This window comes from Sinohyriopsis cumingii, chromosome 9, assembly GCF_028554795.1.
Source record: "Sinohyriopsis cumingii isolate HCF-2022 chromosome 9, ASM2855479v2, whole genome shotgun sequence".
In the NCBI taxonomy this organism is placed as follows: Eukaryota; Metazoa; Mollusca; class Bivalvia; order Unionida; family Unionidae; genus Sinohyriopsis; species Sinohyriopsis cumingii.
The window spans coordinates 8,972,994-8,982,532 of NC_142969.1; positions in this window are offsets into that span (position 1 = coordinate 8,972,994).

Consider the following 9,539-nt stretch of genomic DNA (forward strand, 5'->3'; position numbering starts at 1 on the left):
AAGGATACAATATATTATCCATACGAAGGATGCAACATATTGTCCATAAGAAGGATACAACATATTATCCATAAGAAGGATGCAACATATTGTCCTTAAGGAGAATACTACATATCGTCCATAAGAAGGATACAACTTATTATCCATAAGAAGGATGCAACATATTATCCATAAGAAGGATAGAACATAGTATCCATAAGAAGGACAAAACATATTATCCATAAGAAGGATGCAACATATTATCCATAAGAAGGATGCAACATATCGTCCATAACAAGGATACAACATATCGTCCATAAGAAGGACAAAACATATTATCCATAAGAAGGATACAACATATTATACATAAGAAGGATACAACATATTGTCCATAAGAAGGATACTATATATCGTCCTTAAGAAGGGTACAACATACTGTCCATAAGAAGGATACAACATATCGTCCATAAGAAGGATACAACTTATTATCCATAAGAAGGATGCAACATATTATCCATAAGAAGGATAGAACATATTATCCATAAGAAGGATAGAACATAGTATCCATAAGAAGGACAAAACATATTATCCATAAGAAGGATACAACATATTATACATAAGAATAATACAACATATTGTCCATAAGAAGGATACTATATATCGTCCTTAAGAAGAGTACAACATATTCTCCATAAGAAGGATGCAACATATTATACATAAGAAGGATACAACATATTATCCATAAGAAGGATGCAACATATTGTCCATAAGAAGGATACAAGATATTGTCCATAAGAAGGATACAACTTATTGTCCATAAGAAGGATGCAACATATTATCCATAAGAAGGATAGAACATAGTATCCATAAGAAGGACAAAACATATTATCCATAAGAAGGATGCAACATATTATCCATAAGAAGGATGCAACATATCGTTCATAAGAAGGATACAACATATCGTCCATAAGAAGGACAAAACATATTATCCATAAGAAGGATACAACATATTATACATAAGAAGGATACAACATATTGTCCATAAGTAGGATGCTATATATTGTCCTTAAGAAGGGTACAACATATTGTCCATAAGAAGGATACAACATATTATACATAAGAAGTATACAACATATTATCGATAAGAAGGATGCAACATATTGTCCATCAGAAGGATACAACATATTGTCCATAAAAAGGATACAACATATTATCCATAAGAAGGATACAACATATTATCCATAAGAAAGATACAACATATTGTCCATTAAAAGGATACAACATAGTATCCATAAGAAGGATGCAACATATTATCCATAAGAGGGATACAACATTTTATCCATAAGAAGGATGCAACATACTGTCCATAAGAAATATGCAACATTTTATCCATAGGAAGGATACAACATATTGTCCATAAGAGGGATGCAACATATTATCCATAAGAAGGATGCAGCATATTGTCCATAAGAGGGATGCAACATATTATCCATAAGAAGGATACAACTTATTGTCCATAAGAAGGATACTACGTATCGTCCATAAGAAGGATACAACTTGTTATCCATAAGACGGATGCAACATATCGTCCATAAGAAGGATACAACATATTATCCATAAGAAATATGCAACATTTTATCCATGCGAAGGATACAACATATTATCCATAAGAAGGATACAACATATTATCCATAAGAAGGATGCAACTTATTATCCATAAGAAGGATACAACTTATTGTCCATAAGAAGGATACTACATGTCGTCCATAAGAAGGATACAGCATATTGTCCATAAGAAGGATACAACATATTATACATAAGAATTATACAACATATTATCCATACGAAGGATGCAACATATTGTCCATAAGAAGGATACAAGATATTGTCCATAAAAAGGATACAACTTGTTGTCCATAAGAAGGATGCAACATATTATCCATAAGAAGGATGGAACATAGTATCCATAAGAAGGACAAAACATATTATCCAGAAGAAGGATGCAACATATTGTCCATAAGAAGGATACAACATATTATCCATAAGAAGGATACTACGTATCGTCCATAAGAAGGATAAAATATTACCATAAGAAGGATACAACATATTGTCCATAAGAAGGATGCAACATATTGTCCATAAGAAGGATACAACTTATTGTCCGTAAGAAGGATACAACATATCGTCCATAAGAAGGATACAACATATTGTCCATAAGAAGGATACTACATATTATACATAAGAAGGATACAACATATTATCCATAAGAAGGATGCAACATATTGTCCATAAGAAGGATAGAACATATTATCCATAAGAAGGATGCAACATATTGTCCATAAGAAGGATACTACATATGATCCATAAGAATGATACAACTTATTATCCATAAGAAGGATACAACATATTATACATAGGAAGGATACAACTTATTATCCATAAGAAGGATACAACATATTGTCCATAAGAATGATACAACATATTATACATAGGAAGGATACAACTTATTGTCCATGAGAAGGATACAACATCTTATCCATAAGAAGAATAGTACGTATTGTCCATAAGAAAGATAAAATATAAATATAAGAAGGATACAACATATTGTCAATAAAAGGGATACAACATATTGTCCATTAAAAGGATACAACATGGTATCCATAAGAAGGATGCAACATATTATCCATTAGAATGATACAACACATTATCCATAAGAAGGATACAACATTTTATCCATTAGAAGGATACAACATATTGTCCGTAAGAAATATGCAACATTTTATCCATAGGAAGGATACAACATATTGTCCATAAGAGGGATGCAACATATTATCCATAAGAAGGATGCAACATATTATCCATAAGAAGGATGAAACATATTATCCGTACGAAGGATACAACTTATTGTCCATAAGAAGGATACTACATGTCGTCCATAAGAAGGATGCAACTTATTATCCTTAAGAAGGATGCAACATATCGTCCATAAGAAGGATCCAACATATTGTTCATAAGAAATATGCAACATTTTATCCATACGAACGATACAACATATTATCCATAAGAAGGATACAACATATTATCCATAAGAAGGATGCATCTTATTATCCATAAGAAGGATACACCTTATTGTCCATAAGAAGGATACTCAGTATCGTCCATAAGGATACAACATATTGTCCATAAGAAGGATACAACTTATTATCCATAAGAAGGATGCAACATATTGTCCATGAGAAGGATACAACTTATTGTCCATAAGAAGGATACAATATATTGTCCATAAGAAGGATAGAACTTATTATCCATAAGAAGGATGCAACATATTGTCCATAAGAAGGATACTGCATATCGTCCATAAGAAGGATACAACATATTATCCATACGAGAGATACAACTTATTATCCATCATAATGGTGTAATATATTATCCATAAGAAGGATGCAAAATATTGTCCATAAGAAGGATACTACATATCGTCCTTAAGAAGGGTACAACATATTTTCTATATGAAGGACACAACATATATTCCATAAGAACGGTTCAACATATTGCCGATAAAAGAGGATACGACATTTACCCCTAAGGGAGGATGCAACAAAAAATTTCCGTCAAGAAGGATGTAAAAATTTGCATGTCATATTTTAAGAATAATGGTGTTTATCATTTACTTTAAAATCTCTCAATGATTTTTTAATAAAAATCTGCAATATTTGTTATTTAAATTTAATTTTTCTTCTCTTTGTTGCCCGCGCGTGTGTGTGTGTGTGTGTCTCTCTCTCTCTATCTCTCTCTCTCTCTCTTTCTCTCTCTCTCTCTCTCTCTCTCTCTCTCTCTCTCTCTCTCTCTCTTAGAATATCTGAAGAGAAGAGGCTATAGCAGGAGAAATATTGAAAAAGCATCCTGTTATAATTAGAAAGCTTGAATATACACTTTTTCAGGGTACCAAGCTAAAGTAACCAACAGACGCTCTATTTCGTGATTAGCACCTTGATCTATTTGTACTATTACCATTTCGTGATTAACACCCTAATCTGTGCGTAATATTGCCACTTCGTAATTAACACCTTGATCTATTGGCACTATTACCATTTCGTGATTAACACCTTAATCTGTACGTACTATTACCGTTTCGTGACATACACTCTAATCCGTCTATACTAGTACCATTTAGTGATTAACACTCTATCTGTCTGTACTAGTACCATTTCACGATTAACACCTTGAACTAATTGTTCTATTACCATTTCGTGATTAGCACCCTAATCTGTGTTTACTATTACCATTTCGTGATTAACACCTTAATCTGTGTGTACTATTACCATTTCGTGATTAACACCTTAATCTGTGTGTACTATTACCATTTCGTGATTAACACCTTAATCTGTGTGTACTGTTACCGTTTCGTGATTAACACCTTAACCTGTGTGTACTATTACCATTTCGTGATTAACACCTTAATCTGTGTGTACTGTTACCGTTTCGTGATTAACACCTTAACCTGTGTGTACTATTACCATTTGGTGATTAACACCTTGATCTGTTTGTAGCATTACCATTTCGTGATTCATTCATTCATTCATTTTTGCGACAGTTTTCTTCTCATAATCAAATACAAGATTTAACTCCCTATAATAACTTTTGCGTTTTGGTTTTGCTATGGCTTTGTATGTAATTTTTGTATGAAGAGACAGATGCATCCAAAAAATTTATTCAACAGAAATTTAGTAACATCCGTTCCTTAGCAACTGTGCCTATCCCTCCTGCAGAGCTAATAAATATAACACTGAGTGTTTTGTACACAAGTTGTTCTAAAATTAATCGCACTTATAAGTGTTTGTACCTTATTGTCAGCGTTAACGATACGCTGTTTATGGTTCTCACACTATAATCAAATTAATCACTTAAAATTTACAACTTTTGTGTCAACATTGCTCCCATCGTACAAAATCACCTGGTGACTAACATCCCCGTCTTAGAACGGGATTAACCGCTTTTCCTCCATTCTCGTTTTATCATATATTAAGTGCTCCGATGTGGTCTAAGCTTTTATCTTTGCTGACAATACACAAATTACGTGTACATGATTTCTCGATGAATGATATTTTTATAAAATTTAAAGGCATGAAGGAAATGTCTGTACAATCAACATCCGTAGTCAAGATCATCGAACTTTTTCTTTGCACATTTTTATATAATTTTCCTTATTTAAATCTCCATGGGACAACTAACATTTATGATTAGCATTGTATATTAGTCTTCTGAAGCAATATTGGTTACTATTACCAATTCCATCGAAATTAATGTCACATAAACCTACAGATATTCCCATTTAAATACATAAAATTTTAACATTACAAAACAATGCATTATTAGTAAATGCAAACATGGAAGAGAGGTTTGCAAAAACTGGTTTTCGAATGAAAACTATCCAGCAACAGTTTTATTTATAAATGTCGCTGATGCAGAAAATGCCCTGAGAAAAAATAATTTCTAATAGCATAAATGTCATACCTTTTCGACATAGAACAATTCTTGTTTCTACGAATGAAGCCATTAAACATACAAATCTAATGAAAACGGTATATTTGATTTTATAATCCAGTCAAGATACATAATTTACCCTCAGACTAATTGCACACGAATTTCATTTTGTTTTAAAATGTGGGCAATTATTTGCTTGACAACATATAAGAATCTTTAAAAACCCAAATGGTGATAGACCTGTCGTGATTCAGTTCATGTTTCTGCTCTATAATGATTAATTATTTGTCTTATCATACAATATTACTGCGAAGGCAAAAGAACGTCCTAGAGTTGATGTTAAAAACCAAACTTTAACTGCTGATTTATCCTTTACATGTTTTATTTGAAAATAATTTTACCTTTTCTAGCTGATTATGAGGGTCTTCATATTTCATCTGCTGCAACCACGATATTCGTGGTTTAATTCTCGTTTTCTAAGCCGTATCTTACAACCGCCATGACAGGAGATCGGAGGGGTCGATTCTTTCTAACTCATCATCAAATCTTCCAATATTACGTATAGTGTGCATGGTATTTAGTTTAATCCAAGACAACGATTTGTGTTTGATTAATTAAAAACAAAATGAGAATTTGAGCGAAAATAAATTGCACTTATTACCTCTTCCATTTTTCTCCTTCATCTAGCCATTTTTAATGACATGCCTAGGTGACATAATAGCAGAAACTATTATATCCTATAATTCCTGCATTAATATAATTCTTTAGTTCTAGATTTATCAGAATCACTTCTTATTTATATACTCTTTCAAGTCAAAATAAAAGTTATAAACATAATACTGCCGCATCTCTCTTTCTCTCTCTTTCTCTCTCTCTCTCTCTCTCTCTCTCTCTCTCTCTGCTTTATTGTGTGCTGATATGTATATTGACTAACAATAATATTTGATACAAGGTCTAGAGCAGAATATCCTGTAAAGAACAGAGAGAGAGAGAGAGAGACAGAGAGACAGAGAGAGAGACAGAGAGGGGGGGGGGGAGAGAACAGCTTAACCAGCGCTTGACATTTTTGCTGACCCATTCATTAATATAGCCCAGACAGATGTCTTTGGCAAACCTACATCCCAATTTTTGGGGAATTTTCCTAAAAATTTTAAAACTAAAATATTCTCCGCAAAGAATCCTGCCTTTTACTTAATCAACATAATATGTATTTGTATGGTATTGTCATCGTTAACGATGCACATAAAGAACAGACCAAATTTCGCCTTAGAGGTAAATTAATCACCTAAACTTGAGAGCTTCTTATGTCGACATTTTCTCACCGTACAATAGCTCATGGCAACTAATGCCCCTTTTTGAATGGGATTAATCTATATTCCTCCGTTCTCATTTTATCACATCTTTGGTTCTCCGATCTCGTATTAGCTGATATTGTTGCTGACAATGTAGAAAAGAGTACACAAACGAAGTATTTTCTTTGTTTTGTTCCCTCAAAATAATTTATTTTTGTTAACTTATAAAGTGGTTATAAATAGTTATTTTCCAGCAATTCAAAAACAAAAAGTCGTTCAAGCTTTTGATGCCTTAAATTATTTGTCTTACAAATCCCTGGTTCCGCCACCCCTACCCAGATCGCGTTCTCCGAATAGTAATGGTCAGATATTTAGCAGTCGTTAACATGATACAAATTTGCTTGTCTCAGTGTCGATTCTTATATCTAAAACGCCTTTGCTCTTTGCTTTGCCTTCAGTTAAAACGTCTGACAAACTTCGTACAAAACCATTAAATTGTAACGAACATATTTAATATCGCTCACATAATCATTATTATTTTAAATAAGTCAATAGCTAACTTAGTACTCGTGCACTGTCATAGAAAATGTTTATGGCAAGTAAATAATTAATAATAATAATAATAAAATAATAATAATTGCAGGTGATTTTAATGCCTATACCGGAACGGAGCCAGATTTTATCAAATATGATAGCATTATTGACCAACTTCAAGACTTTAATTATACAGAAGGCAATGCAATGTATGATCGGGCTAATCAAGATGTAAGGGAGATAAATCACTATGGCGATTTGTTTTACAACTACGCCAAATGACTGGATTGAGAATCACCAATGGTAGATGTGGATCAGATAAAGGGATAGGGAAATTTACATGTATCCATGTCAACTCGGCCTCAACAATAGATTATGTTTTAGCCGACGTATGTGTTTAAAAAAATATTCATCCTTTGACATAGATGATAGATTGGAACCAATGCACATGCCCATTGTATTTTCATTTGTCTGCATGGATAAACTAGAGCAAAAGGCTATAAGTGTCACTGGGGGTAACAAAATAAATAAATACATACGGAACAAAGAAGACGGTCTATCTTTTATCCAAAACATCAAAGATCTATTATCTCAAAGTATGGACAAGATTTTAAGTGATATAAAGAATAACAAACTTAATGAATGCGTGTAAACCATTACCGATATTTACCATGATGCAGCAGGCACAATGAAAACAATCAATAGAAAGCAAACTCTAGCTGTGACATCTCCAAGAAGAACTGTTAAATGTCAGCCTTGGTTTGATACAAATTGCACAAACGCCAAAAGCGAAACCTTAAGACATCTAAAACAGTTTAGATTAAAAGGTACAAGTGAATCACTTGAATATTATAAATTTTACGGAAATATGTATAAATCTCTTACAAGAAGAAATCGAAAGCAATATGAATTAAAACAAAACATAGACTTTTCTTTGCACTATACTCTGAAGATGCACGACTTTTCTGGCGCCTTGTAAAGAACCCAAGTACTGGTATGCAGAACAGACTCAACTCCAAGATTCAATTCCATATTTTACATATGAATCATGATGGACGGCATATCATAGAAATGAAGGTAATGATATGTATTAACAAACTCATAGTAGTTTAGTTGAGGTCACGTGCAAATTAGTTTTGGTCGATAACACAAATAACAATAATAATGACGCAACATGATTAGTTAACAATTCATAGCAGCAGTATTTAAAAGGTGATAGTGTGATCGAGCAAATTTCTGTACATCTGTCACAAGCTAGTATCATAACTGGACTAGTATCATGTTCAAATGATTATGTAAACTCTTCAGGAAGAAAGATATTATGGTTTAAAGATAGTAGTAATAGTGCCCCTTACAGCCTGAGTTTAAGAATTGTGAAGCAATTAGACCAACGCAGCTGGTGTTAACTGGAGTAAATTATCGTACTACACTTGATGCACATATAACGCTAGTAGCGCGGGTTTTGCGAGAAGAGAAAATCTGACAACTGGTGACAAACAAGTATCATTATTTGTACCATTATCCATTATACTTTGTGTTTGCTGTTATATAAGCATATTATTTCATGGTGTTAAACACACCGTAATTTTATAAAGCAATCCACCTGAACGATAAAGTATAAAACAAAGCTGGCGATGCACCTGTTAGAGGCAAGTTTAGCATTAGTGGTAACAACTTATGGATCTCAAAACTTGAATTATTATTGGTAATATTTTGTGATATTAAAACAAGATTAGTAGCAAGATGTATTTTGAAAAGATGACCTATATTGAAGAACACTGCTAACTAAATCAAACAAGGACAATCACAACAAATGTATCTGAACAACTGTGAGAAGTATTGACCAAGATAAAAACAATATGTTGGTTATTACTTTTGGTAGGTGGTCAGATACATCTTTTGTGATTGAATACGCATCAAAAAATAACTTCTACTATAAGACTTGATAAATATCAATCTCAGGGTTCAGATAAACTGATGTCAACAAAAGCACGGATCAAAAGAAATTCAGGAGCAAAAAGTCAAGAAGACTGTGTGTGTGTGTGTGTGTGTGTGTGTGTGTGTGTCGTTTTCACTGGCACAATTAAAAACCCAAGGAAGGTTATCTGCTCGCAATCTTTGAACAGGTTCTTAAGGAACGGATTACCCAAAGCAACAATAAGATGGAAAGGTGTTTTTTTTTCCTAGACATTATACATAGCAAACCCCTAGGCACCATACACAGAAAACCCCTAGACACCATACATAGAA